The sequence below is a fragment of the Hipposideros armiger genome, unplaced genomic scaffold, assembly GCF_001890085.2.
Source record: "Hipposideros armiger isolate ML-2016 unplaced genomic scaffold, ASM189008v1 scaffold_139, whole genome shotgun sequence".
NCBI lineage: Eukaryota > Metazoa > Chordata > Mammalia > Chiroptera > Hipposideridae > Hipposideros > Hipposideros armiger.
In genome coordinates, this window is record NW_017731489.1 from 247,078 (window position 1) to 266,895 (window position 19,818).

Here is a 19,818-nt window from a genome sequence, read left to right on the forward strand (position 1 = left end):
TGATCTTTCCTGACTGTTTCTCTAGCTCACTCCTATTCGGTCCTCAGATCTCAATTTAAGTGTCATTCATGTCCTGTAGACCTACTCAGGTGCCCCAGTTACATACCTGCCTAGAGCCCTGTACTTGGGCTCAGTTACACTTATGTTGACTATGGAGTAATGCTTCCCAAGTCATGAATTGTGTAGGTCTTTGTGTAATAAGGTCGTATGTTTCTTGAGGTCAGGGTTGAACCCTTTCTTCTTCACTGCTATATCTGCAAAGCCTGGCTCAGTGTTTAAAACTCAGGCAAGAGCTCTGTAAATATTTATTGGATGAATGATTGAAAGAACCAAAAATTAGGACATGACCTTTGGAGCACTGGCTATGATAAAAGCATGCAGCACATGGGAGTTATTTTTAGTACACTTTCTTCCTCCTGTAGTATATCTCCTTGCAACAAACATCCAGGAAGCCTGGCTCATGAGCACGGGGCTTAGCTCTCAGTTGGCTGTCAGGTATGTCTTCCTTGTCAAGAGCTGAGCTGGCCATGACCAGGGCTATTTTAAGCTATTTTTGGAGAATCTTTCTTTTTCTTACATTTAAAATGTTATTCAGATTTTAATAACCACTCTTATTAATATCCTACTGATACCTAAGCTCAATTGCCATTTCTAGATGTTTTTGTCAAGTAGAAAAACAGAATATATCTTGTCATTAACATGTCAAATACTATGTTTTAAATGTAAACATTAGTAAAGTCATATACTTAGTCTTAATACTACTAATATTAGTAGGTATAGAAGATAGCTAGAAATAATGATAATATTATTATCACTATTAACTTATAAATAAATGGCATACAATTTTTTTCCATCAACAGAAATATTGCAATAATGAGCAATCAAAACTAGTCAATATTAATTCTGAATTCCAGCAAACTTCTTGGCACAGTCAGATGAGTTATTCCCCTAAGAGTTCCTTCTTATACTTAAGTTATTAGATTGTACAACCATCTCAGCCTAATACTTTCAATGGAAGCTAGGGGAAAATACCTGGAGAATTTCCTATCTGAAATAATGAGTCCCTCTGAGATGAGTGAGATGAGGTCTTTGTGGGGTCCTTCACTCAATAAATGATGTGGAATTCTTAGCCAAACAAGACATTTTAGAAGTAATCTTTAAATGTTTTAGCCACCTGACTTTTACATCCTAACCCACCCCTAATCCATCACAAATACACTTAAACTTGTAACTGATGGAAATACCATAGTTGTGGAAAGCTATTTTCTGTGAAATAAAATAATACAATTCAAGGGTTACAAGCAATAATTGCTTGTAATGGCAATAGCTGCTTCCCAGCGCATTACCGTGGACTTAGTATGTTGTAATATGACGTCACAGAATGTTGTCAGAAAAGAAATGAAGTCTGTAAGTTTATGTCGGTCATCTTTCCCATCAAGTACAATTATATTTAAACAAGTTCTCTTTTATTGCAATTTAATCTTTTTTTCATCATTGTAGCTTTTGTGAAAATGAACAACACATTACTTACAAAGCTTTTATCACATGGGTTCATAAAATTTTATGTCAATGATCATCATTTGGAACCTTATTTCCCAAACCTGCTTTTCTTTTTTTTCTTTTTTCATTTCCATCCCTCACCCCTCTACTTCTCAGCACTGCATGGTTTTAAATTTATTGAGATTTGTTCTCAATGGCTTGACACATGGTCTCTTTTGTTTACTGTCACGTGCACCTTTGTAAAGAGCATGTATTCTTTTGTTGGTGGTGAAGTGTTTCATAAATGTAAATTAGGTGCAGTGTTCTTCAGGTCTTTTCTTCCCTACTGGTTTTCTGTCTACGTTCATCAGCTTTGAGAAATCTTAAAATCATTATAGATTCATTCGTTTTTCTTTGCAGTACTGTCAGGTGTGGCTGCAGTATTTTCAAGCCTGAAGTATAAGGGATTTGCTGGTTTTAGGTCAGTATGTCCTCTCAGCATGATGTCATCAGTAGTGAGTCACCATGAAATCCGTAATGGCTGGTGCTTCATGGATCAGGGGACCAGTGTGGACGTTGTTCCAGTTATTGAGAACATGTGATCTGTACATCCAGAATCAGGGGACATGACTACAGATTGGATGTGCGGGCTCCCCGAACCCCTGTAGGATGAAAGTTCTGGAGGCTGGGGAGTCCAAGATGGAGGAACAAGCATTGTCACATCTGGGGAGGTCTGTCCTCCTGGTTCATAGCCTTTGCACTGTGTTCTCACACGGTAGAAGGGCGGAGAAGATATTTCTAAGTTTCAGCTCCTGGGGAGATTCTAAATTGGTAACCAAGGTGCTGATCCAGGAAACGTCATGAGCTATAAGAAGGTTCTTCCTGGACTGCTAATGGAGTCTCCAAAATCAGGCCACATGGCAGATGGGACTCGGTGGGAGGGAACTTTTTTGTGGTGGTGGTAGCGGATCAGATCAACTGTTTCTATTTTTAACAAAAGATTGCGAGGAAAGGAAAGGGTGCTGAGGCTGTTCTCCTAAACCCAGTAACCAGGACAGAATGGTGAGCCTCCTTAAGTTCCGCACGAAGACATGAACCCTGGGGGCTAGGCAGGTATACCGCCTGCAGAGTTTCAAAACTAAAGGTCAGTGATTACAGAGAATAGTGCCCGGTCTTTCTCCATCCAGATAAAACATCATCTCAAAGAATTTCAAGGCCATTTAGTTGTTTCCAGACCCTGTTCCTAGATTCCCGCATGCCCAGGGGCACCAGGGACCCAGGATAATCTTTCCTATACATTCTTTCCTCTTGTTGTAAGACTGTCAATCATTGAAATGTATGTACTCCAGCTGAAAGTTCTGATGCACCAAGTCTAAATCATGTAGCCCCCTTCCTTTTCCTTCCTTTGTTTCTTTCTCCTCCCTCCCTCCCTTCCTTCCTTCTTCCCTTGTTTCCTTCTTCCCTTGTTTCCCTTCTGTCTTACTCCCTTCCCCCACGTCTGCTTTTCCTTCTCATCCCTTCTTTCTTCAACCTTCCCTCTCAGTCTCATTCTCTGCCTTTATCTCTGTTTCTCTCTGCATAATTCTTTTTATCCTGCTTTGTTTCTGTCTTCTTTTCCTTCCATCTCTGTGCCATGCTAAGGGTTTGTAGGTTGTTAACCGCACAGGGACGCCTTGCCTAGAGGAGAAATGAGGACCGAAATCCAGCCTACACGCTGCTTGCTGAGGCATAAGTGCTGGCATGGGGTTTTGTCGGCCCAGAGGAGGCATTTTTCTCTAATTTACACAAGAGTGTTTTCCTTCCCTAGACCATTCCTAGGAGAAACAGTCATTTTGCATTTTTCTCCTGACCCAGGCTTCTTCTGAATCTCAATAGAAACCTCCATGGCCTTCTTCCTGCCTGCTGCCCAAACCTGGGCAGGTTGGAATTGCCTTTGTATGAGAAACATTCCATTAAAGTGCTTCTGCAATATTCTAGTGCTTTCATCTTTCTTTTCGTGCTGATCCTTTATTTTTGTTGGGGCTCTTTTGAGTAGAAGAACTAACCTTTCAATCATTTGCCTTAGATGTTTAACTCCATTTTTCTCCTCTGTGTTGTCTGTATAACTAAGCCCTCCTAAGCTCTTGTTGATTCATTAGCAATTCATTAGTGGTGTTTATTTAACCGTGGTGTTTGTTCCATAATCTCTGACCAGAAATACTAAGGATAGGGTGTCCTTGCTTCTGGAAGCTGCCGGACAGTCAGAGAACTGCGGACTGGGAAGTTCAAGTTCTTGGAATGATCTTGAGACGAAGGTCCATTTCTGATTTTCCTTTGTACCTGCAGTGCCTAGCACATTGCCTGGGACATAATAGACATTCACCAAGACTGGTGAGTGCCTGAATGAAGAAGTGCCTAAATAAATCCTCCTCTAACTGTAGGCTGCCTAGGAGACTCATGCTGGTGCTAAAGTAGCCATTATAATTAAAGGTAAGCCAGTTAAAAAAACATAAAGTAAACAGAGAAAGCCAGGGAGATTGGAAAGCAGCTCAGCAGTCACAGAGCAAGGCCTCATGCCGGGTCGCTCAGGTAGGAGAGCAGGAGAGATTGTTCCTTGATCTACCGCCACATTACCACTGTGGTGACAGGGATTTCAGCCGGCCTCTGTTGTTCCCATTGACTGACGTTTTGCTATCCTCCAATCACAACTTCTGCTCGGTGTCTGGTCTTGGAGTCTCTCTTAGCTTCAGGAGCTGCTCCTTTCTGAAGGTTCACGCTGTAGGTCCCATCACCCAGACTGTCAGGAGGTTGGCGGGCAGCGTCCAGCAGAGGCCCCACTGCAGTGTGCCCTTGTACCAGGCTGCCTCAGGGGCAGTGCCCCGTATCTGGTGAGCCCCTCAGACAGGGACTGTGGGGGGGCGGGGATTCGAGGCCTCCTAGGAGTGGCCAGAGAGCATGGCCTACGTGCCTCCTGAGGATTACTGCTGTCCCTTGGGCATCCAGCCAGAATGTTTTTATGGGTACAGTCACATCCCATTCAGCACTCACCCACTCGGTGCAGCTTGTCCCAGGTATGTGACAGATCCAGTATGTTACAGGATGGCGTGGGAAGAGGGCGGTGACGGGACAACGAGCAGGCCCACCAGCAGAGGGCGCACCATCGAAGCTCCCCACCGCTGTGCACTCGCAGGCCGCAGAGACCTAGCTTCCCTTGGTTCGCAACCACGTTTACCTGTCTGTGGTTTCTCTTTATGTCATTGGCTCACAATGGCTGACAAAAGGTGCTAGAGGTGCCTCACAAGTGCCAAGGGAGAGTACCTCACCCGAGTGTTTTACCAAAGTTTGAACCTCCTTCAAGAAAATGGTTCAGAAAACAGAACTGGGCCATTCGGGATTGTCAGAAATCCTCTGACGTTATGAAAGAAGGACATCATAGAACTCCGTGCAGCCTGGGAGGACTGGCTAAAGCTTGTGTGGAACTGGAAGACACGATGCGTGGAACGTGTCAGACTTCAGGGGGGTTGATGAGAACAGTCATCATGTCTTTCCGGCCTGTGCTATCATGATCCCGTGGGTGCTCCCGTTTTGGGGAATGCATTATCTACGCCCTCCCACCCCCACTCCCATGCTGTTTCCCAAGAAATGAGCACAAGACAATAACCAGGAGAGAAGCGCCGATCTGTCTCCCGGCCTCGCACAACTGGCACTTCCTGGCATGTGCTCTGCCAGCGTGGGAAATCAATAGAGCTGCATCTGTTGTCTTGCTCACAGCGAGTGTCACCATGAGTCCAGAGAACGTTTCCCTTTTAGGGACTTGGCAGGTAGCCCAAGCCTCCTGTCTGGGATTGGGGTGGTGGGCGGGGGGATTGAGGAGAGGCTGCCCAGGTCACTGTCCTTGTCCCCTTGATCTCTTTCTTTAAACAGCAGAGTTAGTCATTGGCGCCATCAATCTAGCACATTTCATAAACAGTAAATTCATTTTAAAAACCTGCCAGTGAGCAGCCATCTGTCTCCATTTTTGTCAATCTGCTATTATAACAGAGCAACTGTACTGCGAGGCCGTCTTTCACCAAAGACTCCTTGATCTGAAAGCGAACATGTTAAACACGGAGACAAGAGCTATGGGCCAGCTGACAGCATTTCCACCCACTAGCTTTTCATCACTGGAGCCTGGAATTTAAATCTTAGGTTTTGACCTAAGGTGACGCTGTTGATGGTTTCTATATTTTAGTGTGCTTGATTTATGTACTTTCAGAATACAGAATGTTCCAACATCCTGACTTATTACTTATTAGGTAGGAAGAAGGCAAACAAGTGTTATTACCATTTGAGCGTTGACAGCAGATAAACTGAGGCATAGAGCATCCAAGGTCAGATAGCAAAGGACGAGAGATGGACATGTGTTCTGGAGTTATGATCTCTCTCCTAAACAACTGAGTCATCTCCCTTTATCTATTTTTTTTTGGTACCATTTAAACATTTCACAAAACTGCTACACATGGTCACATTACTCTCCAGAGGCCAGTCTGAACATAGCAACGAAAATTGGAACTGGCTCTGAGCTGAGTTGTAAGAATCTGATGCCTGTGCTCCAAGCCAGTTTTTAATACACAACATCCTACAATGTATTCTTCTTGCAGCGCTCAGAACCTCTCTCCACTAATCATTTATATTAGGAGAAAACAAACTAAACAAACCCAAAAAACCTCAACAACATAACATCTCTGAAACCAAGCCCGGGGTGCAGATGGAACCAGAAGGGATTGTAGGCAGTGGAAGCGCTTCTTGCAAAGGCAGCGTGTTAACTTATGCTTGGCTCCCCCATGCTTGTCTCTACATGGAACCATTTGCAAGAGCTTGGAATGTGTTTTCCTGGGCTTACCATCAATGAATACCTTTAAGAACTATTTGGGGTGGTAGAAGGAGAGTGTAGGTGGTAGCAGGTTTTCAGAGCTCTCGAAAATGCCATTATTTCCATGATGGTGGCACACCTTGTCTGTTAACATGTAGACTTATCTAAGACAAGTTCGATCTAATCTGCAAGCATGGGCTTGAAGGAAGGAAGGCCACCGCTGGTGCTCATCCCCGCAGCACCCTGGGCTGTTACTATCTGCATCGCTCCCCTTCACCTTCTTTTGTGGTTGAAACAGTCCCTGTAGTCTCCGTGTTAATCCTGTGTGGCTTTCCTATGGCTTTGTTCCTATTTTGAGTATAGCACCTCCTTTCTACTGGAGTTGAAAGGGCCAAGTTCCCTTTAAGTAATCAGCAGATGCCAAGAATAACACTCCTCTTTGCCTTATCCTTGTTCCTGGGGGTGATAGTTAATTTTAAGTGTCAGCATGGATAGCTTACGGTGCCCAGTTGTCGGGTCAAACACTAAGTCTAGATATCGCTGTGAAGGTAATTTTTAGATGTGATGAACATTCACATTAGTAGACTTGAGTAAATCAGGTGACGCCCCACAGTGTAGGTGGGCCTGGTCCAATCTGTTGAAGGCCTTAAAGATAAAGACAGCTTTCCCAAGGAAGCAGTTTGCCTCAAGACTGCAATGCAGAAATTCTGCCTGAGATTCCAGCTTTCTGGTCTGCCCAGTTTTTAGACTCAAGGCTGCAACATCACCTGGATTTCCAGCCTGTTGACCTGCCCTATGAATTTTGGGTTTGCCAGCTTCCATAATTGCATGAGCCATACCTTAAAATCTCTCTCTCCCCCATACACACACACACACACACACACACACACACACACACTTCCTACCTATTGGTTCTGTTTTTCTGGTGAACTGTAATACACTTAGTTAATACCCAGCTCTCATTCGTTTCTCTCTTAAGGACTAGTCAGTAATTAACGCATTCCCGAGCTTGTCCAGTCCTGCCTCTTACTAGCTATGTGATGTACGTCAGGTTACAGATATCTCTGAGCCTCTGTTACTCTATCTTTAGGAATAATGAGCCTTTACATGTTACCCAGAGAGAGGTTCCTTTGGCATCGTTCTGGGTTCCTGTTGTAATTTAAATAGAAACGTTCACAATATCCAGAGCCCTTGTTGTCCAGCACATGAAGGAGGAAGATGTCCTCAAATTCCTTGTGGCAAGAACCCACTTAGGTGGCACTAACCTTAACTTCCAAATGGAACAGTCCATCTACAAAAGTGCAAGTGATGGCATCTACATCATAAATCTGAAGAGAACCTGGGAGCTGGCAGCTGATGCCATTGTTGCCATTGAAAACCCAGTTGATGTCAGCGTCATGTGTCCAGGAATACTGGCCAGCGAGCTGTGCTGACGTCTGCTACTGCCACTGGAACAATCCGCTTGCTGGCCGCTTCACTCCTGCAACCTTCGCTAAACAGGTCCAGGCAGCCTTCTGGGAGCTGGACTCCTGGTGGTTACTGATCACAGGGCCAACCACCAGCCTCTCACAGAGGCATCCCATGTTAACCCGTCGTTCTGCTCTTAGTAACACAGACTCTCCTCTGTGCTATGGGGACACGACCAACCTCGTGAAGCCATAAGGGCGCTTGGGGGTCTGGTGTGGTGGATGTCCGCTTGGGAAGTTCTGCATGGTACCATCTCCCATGAACACCCATGAGAGGTCATGCCTGATCTTGGCTTCTATGGAGATCCTGATGAGATTGAAAAGGAAGAGCAGGCTGCTGCTGGAAAGACTGTGACCAAGGAGGGATTTCAGGGTGAATGGACTGCTCCAGCTCCCGCGCTCACTGCTGCTCACCCCGAGGTTGCAGACGCAGGCGTGTTGGTGCCCCTGTGCCTGTCCTCCAGGTCCCCACTGAGGACTGGAGCCTTCAGCCTGCCACTGAAGACCGGGCTGCAGCTCCCACCACTCAGGTAAGAACCACCACCGAGTGAGTGGTCTTAGGCTGCTCTTCCAGACTCTTTTAAACAGAAAATGGAAAAAGGTTGACAAAAAAGGAATAAAGGAGTATTTGCTCTGTTAGGTTGTTATAAGATCAAATGAGGGTCTACACAGTAAACACTGTATATTTATTAACTTAATCTAGTGTCCTAGTCTATTGATTTCGTGTCAGAGGCACAAAAAGGTGTCCATGTGCATGCTACTGTGTGAGGAGAGGTACGGAAAAATGTGGAATGCCTGTCATGGTGTCCCCAAATCATAGCTCCTAGTTTTTCTGAAGGAATGTGGATGGTGTAGCAGTGATGGAAAGAGCACGAGCATTTGGAGAGAGATAAGCCCACCTTCAAATCCTGGTTCTTCTATCTGATAGTTGTATGATTTAAAGGAAATGGTATTTTCTTTTGGGAACTCCACACTTTTTTGGACTCTAGCTTGACCCTTGCTCCAAGAGGGTGGAGGTCTTGGGAACTGTACTTAGATGGGTCCACAGAGAATTCACTCTGAGAGGGAAGGAACTGGGGGGTGCATGCTTTGGTGTATCACCCTGGCTGACCAGCGCTGGGAAGCAAGACTTCTGAATGTGACACCATGTCATGCCACTGGAGTCTGCCCCAATTTTGCCACTAAATTTGTCCTAAATCTCTCAAGAATGATGGCTATAGGAACTTAGAGAATGGGCTCCGTTTTGGAAGCCTGGTAAAGAGCTAAAAACCTGGTGAGTAGAGCAACAAAAGGCATCGGGGTGGGGGGGGGTGGGGGTGGAGGACAAGTGGAAAAGAAACAGAAAAGAACAGCTGCCCGAAAAGGTGTGAGCAGCTGTGAGAAGTTCCGACCACACATGCTGGCAGGGATGTGGAGTGGAGCTTGGCAAGCTGGGGACACTGCTTGGTGGCGGTGGTGGTCTCCGTTTTTACTAAAAAAACAAATTGGGAGTTTTTTCCTTCATACTCTAGAGCAGTGGTTTTTAGCCAGTAGAGAATTCGCCTCCCAGGGGACATTTGGCAATGTCTGGAGTGCTTTTTGACTGTCGTGCTACTGTCAACCAGTGGGCGAGTAGAGCTGTTAAACAATATACGATGCACAGGACAGCAGCACAACAAAGTACTGTATCCAGCTCAAAATGTGGACAGTGCTGAGGCCGAGACGTTCTGCTCTGGAGGCCCCCCTGCCTGCAGGACGGGGAAGCTATTCTTGTGTACACTGTTAGACTGGTGGCAACGGAAGCGTCGGGGCCATGTGGCTTCTTGTAGGAGAGCAGGAGACAGATATATTGTGGATGTTTCCCCCAGACAAAGGATTTCATCATATGTCTAGTGTGGTGCTGTGGGTGCTGCCACACTAAACCAGATATTAGATCAGAGATTTGGAAATTATTTCGAGGCTGCTTTGCCTCATTGCCTCAGCATGATGGTGAGATAGAGCCAAGATGGACTCCATGGCAATAACAGTGACCCTGACAAAGTGACTTGCCTCTGCCACTCAGCTGGCATTTTCCATGTCCTCTCAGGTTCTATCTCCCCAGGGCAAGCTCAGAGCAGCCAAGAGCTATAGAGTGTCCCTTTCCTGGCCCTCCTCCCTTTCCTACCAAAGGGCAAGCCCTCAGGAAAGAATGTTTATTAAACGAAAGTCACCACCCAGCTTACTGCGGTCCAACAGGCTGACAACCTGAGAAAAAAATTAGGACAGGAAGAAGGGAAGCATCCTCAGGGATGAAAGTTCTAAAACTAGTCTGCAGGATTGGTATTGTATTTCCTCAGGATATTAATATGCCCTCCCTGGAATACATCATTAGATTTCACTGGAAAATTAGATAGGGTCAGGGAAAAGTTTCAGGCCGGAAGGATACCTTGAATATCTTAAATGGTTAAAATAAACACATTAAAAAATGAATGTGTTATGTTCAGGACCAGATTAATGACAAGGCTGTAAGTTTTAGGTCATTTTAATGACAGCAGATGGGGAGCCTCAGAGGAGCCTCATGTCCCAAAGAGCTGGTCATCACACGTTTTCCAGATTCTGGGAGCTGCGAGGGAACGTAAAGTGTGGTGTTGCCAATCCACTCCGTTTAAGAGGTGGCCTGCTCAAGATCACTTCGTTAGTGGTTAGTGGTGAAGCCAGGACTGAAACCAATTTCTCAACTTCTAGCCCAGGGGTCGGCAAACTGCAGCTCGCGAGCCACATGGGTACGTACATGTGCCTCTAAAGTAAAATTGAAACTGAAAATAAAACTATCATAGTTTCATTTATAAAAAGTTTAAAGGATATTATTCACATAATGGCGATTTCATCTGTTTTATGGCTCTCAAATAATTTTTAAATTGTTGTGAGGGACAGGATTGGCTCTTCCGTCTTAAAAGTGTGCCGACCCCTGGTCCACACCATCACCCCAGCTGTGTTGCCCGGCCGGCCATGAGTCATGGTGTGCGATATTCCACCACTGACAGGCAGAGAGATAAAAAGGTGACAGGTGTTTGGTCAGGCAGATATGAGTGGGTACCCCAGCTTTGTTGCTCTCTTTCTGTGGGGGTTCCTTAGCTTTTCTGAGTCTTGGTTTTCCTCAACTAGGAGCAGGGAAAATGACTACCATGGGCAGTTTGCTTACCTGTGTCATGAAAACTTCTAGGTCTCCCAAAGCTCTTTATTGTAAAGCAATTATTCCAATGAGTTTTCTTAACTTAGACTAGTGTTTCTCAGACTGATTCAGGGAACACTTGTGCTGTTAGATGTGTTTAAATACTTTCTGTGACTAATGTTGCTAAAGAATAAAAATTCAAACGAGAACATTGAAAGATCTAATTGGCTTTATTGAACAACTCATGAACTAGTCACTATCCCTTCTACTAAATAGAAGGGTGCTGGTAGGAGTTGTCTAGAATGGAAGGTTTTTATAGAAGGACAATGGGACAAGGAAGTTAAAAGAGTGGATTATTTCAGGCAAGGTCACCTTCCTGAATGTTCTTCCCTTAGGGGGAAGGTAGGGGGATGTATCAAGCTGATTATCTCTCTAGTGCTGACCAGAAATTCCAAGCTGATTGGTTTAAAATTCTTCTGGGAAATATTAAAACTGTTATAAGGTTAGGTCTTAAGTCTTGCTGGGGCTTAGCACCAGTGACTTCATTTTGGGTTCGGTGTTTCCTTTTAACAATGTGTTTCCTGGTTAAATACGTGTGGGAGGAGATACCAATTAAACCAAGGTAAACAGCTGTGAAAATTCTCAGAGGCTTTAATAGGTCAGTGGTACTGTGACCCACCAAGAGGATGTAATACCCAGCATTTCACACATTTGTATAACCGTAGAATCTCTTTTTAGTGGAATATCTCATAACATCTCCCAGGACATTAGCTTTCAGGCAGACAGTTTAGGAATTACAGTGGGTTGATTACATTGATGGCCCCGCCCCTTGTTTCTGGGCTCAGCCATGTGACTTATTTTAGCCAATCAGTTGTTAACAAGTATGATGCAAGGAGAGGCTTGGGAAGTCCTTGTGCATTGAGGCTCGCTCTCTTGCTGGTATTCATGATCATGATCTTAATTATACTCCTGCTTCTTCATCATACATGAGTATATGTTAGGGCTAGTCTGCTGAAAGGATGAGAGAGACTTGTAGAAGAGAATGTATTTGTCACAGACGAGGTCACTTGAGGCATGCTTACCCCAAGCCAACCACCACCAAAAACATGGTCCCAGACAGCAGCAGGCTGACCTAGAAAACAGGCAAGTAAATTCAACCAAGAGCAGGAGAAATTCCCAACTTAAATCGCAAAGCTGCAGCCCCGTGAGCTAAACAAATGATTATTGTTTCAAGCCATTCAGTTTTGGGTGGTCTGTTATACAGCATTAATGTGTGGCAACAGAAAACTGATGTAGAAATTGGAATGGAAATTGATACAGAAGTGGAATGTCTACACTCTGGTCCCAACGATCCATTTTACTTTCACATGCAAAATACACTCCTCCCCTCCTCCCCAAATCCCTAAAGATCCCATCTAATCACATCATCAGGCTCAATGTCCAGGATCTCAAGATGCATAACAGGTCTGAATTTGGCTCCTTGGATATAGTTCCTGTGAGTTGAAGACCTATGATGAAAAAGACAAGCTATTTGCCACCAAACGTAATCCATGGGGGTAAGAAAGGACAGGATAACCATAGCAGACAATCCCACTTGCAAAGATGGAGAATGGAAAACACGTTAGAGGCACTGGTTCATAGCAGTTCTGAAGTCTAGCCCGACAAATGCTTTCGGGAACCCCAGTTCAGGGGAGGAGAATGTCCCTTGATTAGGCCTCAGCTCCATTGCCCGAGAGGGACTCTCTAGCCCATTGTTTTCTATGGCTCTGTGCTCTACCACCTGGGATGTTTTCACTTTTCCACTCTCCTTGGCCACCACTATGTCCTTTGAGAAATTTTCTAAGCCTACTTCCTGCTTATGGAGATGGGGACCCGGAGGTTTTCTTACAATTTCAACAGTCTCAGTCCTTTTAGTATAGATTGACAAAACTTTTGCCAATGTAGTACCCTCAAAATTTTTATGGGTTTCTTATAAATCTGATTAGCCAAAAGTAACACCTCCAGTTCTTTTAGAGCTAGATCTTGTTGTTACTTGGGGAGGTCAGGCTGCCATGAGGGCAATGCTCTTAAGGTTCCCGGCTCCTTTTTGTCTACTTTTGAGGGTCTGCTAGACTCTATTTCCCTCAGAGATCATAATAAAGGTCTTATAAATACTTGATTGGATCCTTGTCCTAGGCTGCATTTTACTTTGAGGATCTTTTACTAACTGTAGAGATCGGAAATGAGATGCAATTTTATTTTCTGACCAAGAAGCTCTGGTCCATCTAAATCTGTTTACCCGCTGGTCAGTTACTTTTCTCTGTCTTGTAGAAATTTATCAATAAGCAGATAGTAAGAACCATTAATACTTCCAGTAATCTCCTGGAAATGTTATTGCTCAAATCCCGAAGTTCATTTTCTATCTTCTGAATTACCACATGGCAGCTTTACCAATTTTTTTTTTCTGATTCACAACCATGTTGCTATTTTTCTATTCTTCTATAACAGTTAACAGTTTTCTCTCATCCATTTTATAAACTCTTCCAAGTGCTTGATATCAAAGCCAATGGCACTTTTTTTTTTCATTTTTGGTCCTAACAGTAACTTATTTCTAAATCACAATTTCTGTGTCAGTTACCTATTGCCACAAATAGTGTTGCATAACAAGTCACTTCAAAATTTAGTGGCTTAAAACAGCCATTTATTTAGCTCACAAGTCTGCCGATCAACAATTGGGACTGAATAGGCCTCCTTTCTCTGACATGCTCTTTTGAGAGATCAGCTGGCTGGCAGGTGATCTAGGATGGTCTTGGCCGAGGCCACGTGCCTCAACTACATCTATTGTCTATCTTCTCATGGGCCAGCCCAGCGTGTTCTCGTAGTGTAAGTGCACACAAACCCAGTTCTGCAAGAGGGCACACACAAATTTGCAGGTGCTTCAAGCTTTTGCTAACATCTCATTGACCAAAACAGGGCAAAGGACCACGCTCAGGGTTGTCACAAGGAAGAGATTAGAGGATTTCAAAGTTCTAGGGAAAAAGCTTTGGATATTGATCAGCCATTAAATAGACTATTAATAGCCTCCATCTAGGAATTGTTTCTGTGGAAATATAAAATTTCCCCAGTTAACACCTTGTTCCACGGCCTCCCTGGAACATGGCTCAGTGAGGTACTCATGAGTTGGCTATCTCAGTTTCTTTGCCTTTGGGGCTGTTGCATAAATTTGTTTGGAATATTTCCAAATCCGCTTACTTTTCTTGCCAGCATCCTCTTTTCAAAGTCAGCTCCATACGATTATTACCCACAGGGTTGTGTGACCCCTTCGAAAGGTGGATAGCTGACAGAAGGAGGAGAGGTAAGAACCAAGGGAGCAAAAATGGCTGTTGCAGGCAGGGGTGTCTGAGGGTCAGTGGAGTTGTGAATGTGTGTGAATGTGGCTACACATGTGTTAAATGCGCATGTGTGTACACTGACTTTTATTACTAGGTGTTATGTGTGAATATATACACATCCGTGCACATGTGCATCAATAGATGCATGGTGGTAAATGTTCTTTCCAGTTTAGTAAAACATACCACTGCTCTTGACCTGACAAATCAGTGAGACAGTGAGATGCGGGTAAATACTGGCAGATCAAAGCCCTAGGGGAAAAGAAGGAAATATGCGACAGGACTCAAAAAGGTTATTGCAACAAAGCAAGAGTTGGGGGCTCCTGGACCTCATCCCGCACGTCCAAATGGCAGTAATGAGCATGTGCTTACCCCTTCTCCCAGTATAGTCTTCCTTTAACCTGGATGCTGGGGAAATATGGGGTAAAACATCCATGCTGACCTTCCATGAAAGCAATGTGAAACAGAGAAGCACAAGACAGATACTGTCCCTTCGAGTCTCCCACCAAAATGTCCCATCCTTATTGGAGATAGAGGGTCAGGGGAACTCCTTTCTCTGTCCCAGGAGTGGATGTTGTTCTCTTTCCTTTAAAATATTTTACATTTGAGAAAACACACCAGGTATGTTTTGAGTTAGGAATTTTACTGCAGCCAAGACTCTTTCAAGCAGCCTGGATTGAGTTAGGAATTTGACTGGTTATTCATCAATTTCATGACTCCCTAAAACCTCCTAGTGAGGCCACAGGAGTCTGGAGTTCTTCAGAAGCCCTGGTTCCAGTTCCTCACAGGCTCTCGGGGGCTGGTGGGAGGCTCCTGTTCTGTTGGGTTAAAGTATTTGCTAGTCCAGGAAGATCAGGAAGCTGAATACACTTGATATGTTAGTGGTGACTTATGAGGGGAAATACTTTTCAATGGGCAGGGCCATGAGATTGAAAACTTTTGCCATGAAGAGTTCTGTAACCTTAGATGACCTAGTAAGACCCAGTTAGTGGATAAAATTACAGAAAGACTCGACAAGATTGTTGTCACTATTATCCCCATTTCAGAGAGCATCAAAGAGATTAAATCATGCTCTTATGATGACTCACTTGGGATCATTCCAGAACAGTGCTCCTGAACACCTCATGGTGCTGCCTTTGCTACCGGCCATCTACCCCTTTCCAGGACCGAGGGGCTGGAAGCGTTCTCTACCAGCCCCTCACTGTAAGCAGCAATGACTCCAGGTTGGCACAGTCTGTCCTCTGCTACCCACAGTTGGATTCCATACCAGGCCCAGTGTCACAGAGCCTTCTCTTTGGCATGCATTGAACCAAAGTTACCTTTATATGCTCAAGGAACAGATAATAAGGTGCAAAGTCCTACTCAGTACTGCTCAGCCCAAGGAAGTGACAATTATCCTCAGTGAGAATGCAGAGCACTTCCTATTTGAAACTTGATTTAATGTGATTGTAAGTCATAAAAATGATGCGTGATGTATCGATTTGATGTAACAATTAATATCTGTTTAATAAATGACCAATAATGGTTTTCATACATTACCTCCACCCTAGGACAGCGCTGCTAGGTGTTATGTTATTTATTGATGTTTGAGGTCCCGCTCCATGTTTTACCTTCTTTCTCAAAAACATACTTGAGAAACAAACCTTCACTGTGCATAAACATATTCAAAGGTAAAAGATTTATTTACTGGTGAGAGCCTCAAATTGACTAATTTTTAGTTTTTTCTTCTGAAAAGGAGAATGCTTTCCGAAAAGCGATTGCTACCAGATGTAGTGGATTACACAGCATTTGCTCAGACATGAAAAGCAGATGGAATGAAATATTCTGGCTTCTGAGCCCGTCCTTTTCTTATCTCCACATAGCTCTTCTTAAGTGAACTTGACAGTGTTGTGGGCTGATATTATGATAGACTACTTTGGTAAACAAGAAAAAGGGTTTCACTCCCTACAATAGCAAATGAGCATTATAATAGAAATTTCCTTGTGCAGGGGAAGATATTACAATTTTCAACACACAATAAATATATTTGCTAGACAAAAAAAATGCATTTCATTACATGCAATGCACTTTCTATTGTACATTAACCACTTTTTTCTGCTTTGTATGGAAAAGTGCCATTTTCTACTGTAAAATGTCTGCGATTTATTTTTATGAGTCTGTTTTTCCTATGAAGTAAGAACATTCCATTACGTAGCTGTGTACCAATAAAAGTACATTGTAGAAGAGGTGAAATGTGCCTGAGCCTTATTGTTTGGGTATCTGTAGCGTTCTGAGAGGAGGCAAATAGAGCGAAAATTTTGGACCATAACAGCTAATTTTATTAACACCACCAGTCTGTAATTAGATAGATTTACTGGAGTCCTTCACTTTGATACTCTCAGCAATGATAATAGATGTGTACATTCTCTAAAATAATACTATTAAGTGCTCTAACTACAACTATAATTTTTCCTAACAATGTCTCTGCTGGATTAAAAAACACATAATTAATACTTTACTTAATCTTTGCATACTGTATACTTTGTTGACCATCATTCAAAATGGCAGTAGCCCAGGGCCTCACATAGTTTCTTCACAGTTGAATGTATTTGACCCTGATTACTGTTTATTAGAAATATACCACATAAGCAAACAGGGAGCTGCAACAGAGAATCAGGCTGTACCTTTTCTCCGTGCTGAGAGGTTCACTGCCCGGTGGCTTTCTTAGAGCTGTGAGAGTCTTTGCAGGTTAGAGAGCTACAATTATTTTGCTTCTGTCAGTCTTACACTTAAAATAGCTAACGGAGGATTTCTAGAGATGATGCGTGTCTTTTACCTGTTTTATTCTTATACTTAGAAACATAAACATTGACCGTTTATCCATAAGGGCAGGAATAAACTGAGAGCGGGCTCGCCTGCTCGACTTGCTGGGAATGATGTATCTAAAGCAGTGTTTTTGAGGAGACCGATGCCTTCAGTTGGCCCGGCTCTGTGTCAGGTGCCGCACGCATGCTCTCTCCTCTCATCACCACAGCCACCCTCTGAAGAAGGCATCACCATGACCATATCATGGATCCAGGACCAGCGTCTCGCTGTGGTTAGGGGAGGTGCTTCAGTCACAAGGCCAGTGCGTTTGGGGCTGGGACTCGACTCCAACACAGACTGAGTACTTGCTTACATAGTATGAGCAATTTCTAAATGTTGGAAGGCCAGAAAGTAAAAACAACCCACTTGAAAGCGGAAGAGGAGGGCCGGCCGAGTGGCGCAATGGTTGAGAACTCGCTTGGGACGCCAGAGGGCCCCGGTTCGGATCCCACATGTGAGGGCCAGTGACGCTGCCCTCTACAGCTAAGATGCTGAACAACAGTTCAACCTGGAGTTGGGCTGTCATGAGTCGCCGGCGACGGCGTGGGCTGCAGCCCCTGTGGCAGTGGGTTGCCATGGGCTACTGTATGTAGCCAGCAGCCAGCGTGAGCGGCCAGCAGCCAGCGTGAGCGGCCAGCAGCCGCAGTGAGCGGCCGTCCAGAAGCCGGTGACTGATCTGCCTCGCCAGGGGAAGAGTGCAATAATGGTGCCAACTTGGGCCTGCGAAGCAACGTCCTCCACAACTAGATTGAAGAACAAAACAACAGCAACTTGTCTGTTCCCCTTCCCCCAATTCCCCAGCACTGTTCCCATCCCCCCAATTCCCCAATAAAAATAAAAATAAATCTTTAAAAAAAAAAAAAAAAAAAAAAAGAAAGCGGAAGAGGAAATTTGGAGGTCATGGAGCTAGAGACAATATTTCTAGTGATCCAACCAACATATAAACACATTCACTATAACTTGTTTAACTCTGAAATGTTCACGTTTTGTGTGCTACACATGAAAGTATAATTTATTCAGCTACAGATGATAGACTGATTGAAGACCCATGTGAACCTTTTACCATTTTGATGTGAAGTGAACCAAGCTATAGGATTTTAGGCATTTAACATCTCTTTATTTTCTCAGCTTATGAAACTATGAGTATTATGGTAACATAGTTCTTATGATTTTAGAATAAAACATCTTATATTGAGTCCAACAAATAAACACAGCAGCCATTTTTAGAAACGAGCTGAAAAAAGTAAAACATCCCAAACCCACCCCCTCACCCCCCCCACCAATAAAAAAAACCCAACTTAGCGCATGTCATGTGGATATTTGTTTAAACAATCTCACTTTCTACACAATTACTATGAACTTCTACTTTTGTCATTTCATTTTTATCATTCCTAATGGAAATGAGAGGTTTATCCAGGTAGAAACAAGCTTTTCTATGCTTTTAAATGCTGTTTTTGATGTGGTATTTATAGATTCAAGTATTTCCTAACATTGACCATTGACTTCCTTGCGGGAATAGGTAAAGGACCCCTAAGCCAGCAAGAAGGGTTGTCACATGATGGACCGTTATTCAGTCTCGAAAAGGAATGAAGTTCTGGCGCCTGCGACAACATGGATGAACCTTGAAGACTTGAAGCTAAATGCAACAAGTGAGACACAAGGACAGACATTGTGTGATTCCACTTATATGAGAGACCTAGACCAGGCAAATTTAAACAGACACAAAACAGAATAGAGGTTCCCAGGGGCTGAAGGAGGCGGAATAAGGGTTATCATGTAATGGATACATTCAACTTTTCGTTGGGGACGATGATGAAAAAGTTTTCTATATAGGGGTGATAGGTTACATAATATTGTGAATGTATTTAACGTCACCGAATTGCACAATTATGAATGGTTAAAATGAAAAACGTTATGTATAGTTTGCTACAATAATTTTTCAAGTAGGTAAGAATTCTGCCAAGATCCTACAACTGAGGGGCAGAAAGTTCCACCCTCTATTACTGGACCTAATACCTGAATCGATTCCAATTCAACAAATTCACAAGGTTACTGTGTGGGTTTTTCTTTAATTCATTTGGTTCATTCGGTCAATACATATTTATTTAAAAGTCACGGTATGTCATGTCAGACTCTGGGGGACTGGACGGGTGAGTCAGGTAGGTCTTCCGCTTCCAGGAGCGGGACAGACAGCTACATTCACAAATGACTAAAATACAGCCCAAGGGCTGCAGTAGAAATATGATGAATAGGGGTGGGAACGCAGGAGAGGAGGCGCCAGAGGCGGTCAGGGCTTCACAAGAAGAGTTGGTCATTGATCTGGCTTTGAAGATTGAGAAGGAATGCGTCGCTCGTTCTATTTCAATAAAATGGAACGCCTTGCCGCTCACATTTCTGCCTTGGAATCTTGGATCCAAAGCATTTGCAGCCTTTTCAAATATTTTAAAAATTTGTTCCCCTTGTGTGTAAGCAAGCTCACCCCTGGCATCAGATAAACGTCTTGGTTCATTCTCTGTTCTACTTTCTAAATATTTATAAGCAAAACCACTTTGCGAAATACCTCAAAGTCAATGAGACATGCCCGGATCCCTTAAAGAGTATGAGATTGAATAGGGAGATGGGGCAAAGACAGTAAGTACCCTAAGAGACAGTGAACATGGGCTGGCCAAGCAGCGGCGGGGAAATGACTTCCGCTGGGAG

General features: G+C 43.8%; 1 pseudogene; it reads left to right on the top strand.

Annotated features, from left to right (window-relative positions):
• The first annotated feature begins 7,515 nt into the window (after nucleotides 1–7,515).
• Nucleotides 7,516–8,327, top strand: LOC109386795 (40S ribosomal protein SA pseudogene; annotated as a pseudogene).
• Nucleotides 8,328–19,818: the final 11,491 nt, after the last annotated feature.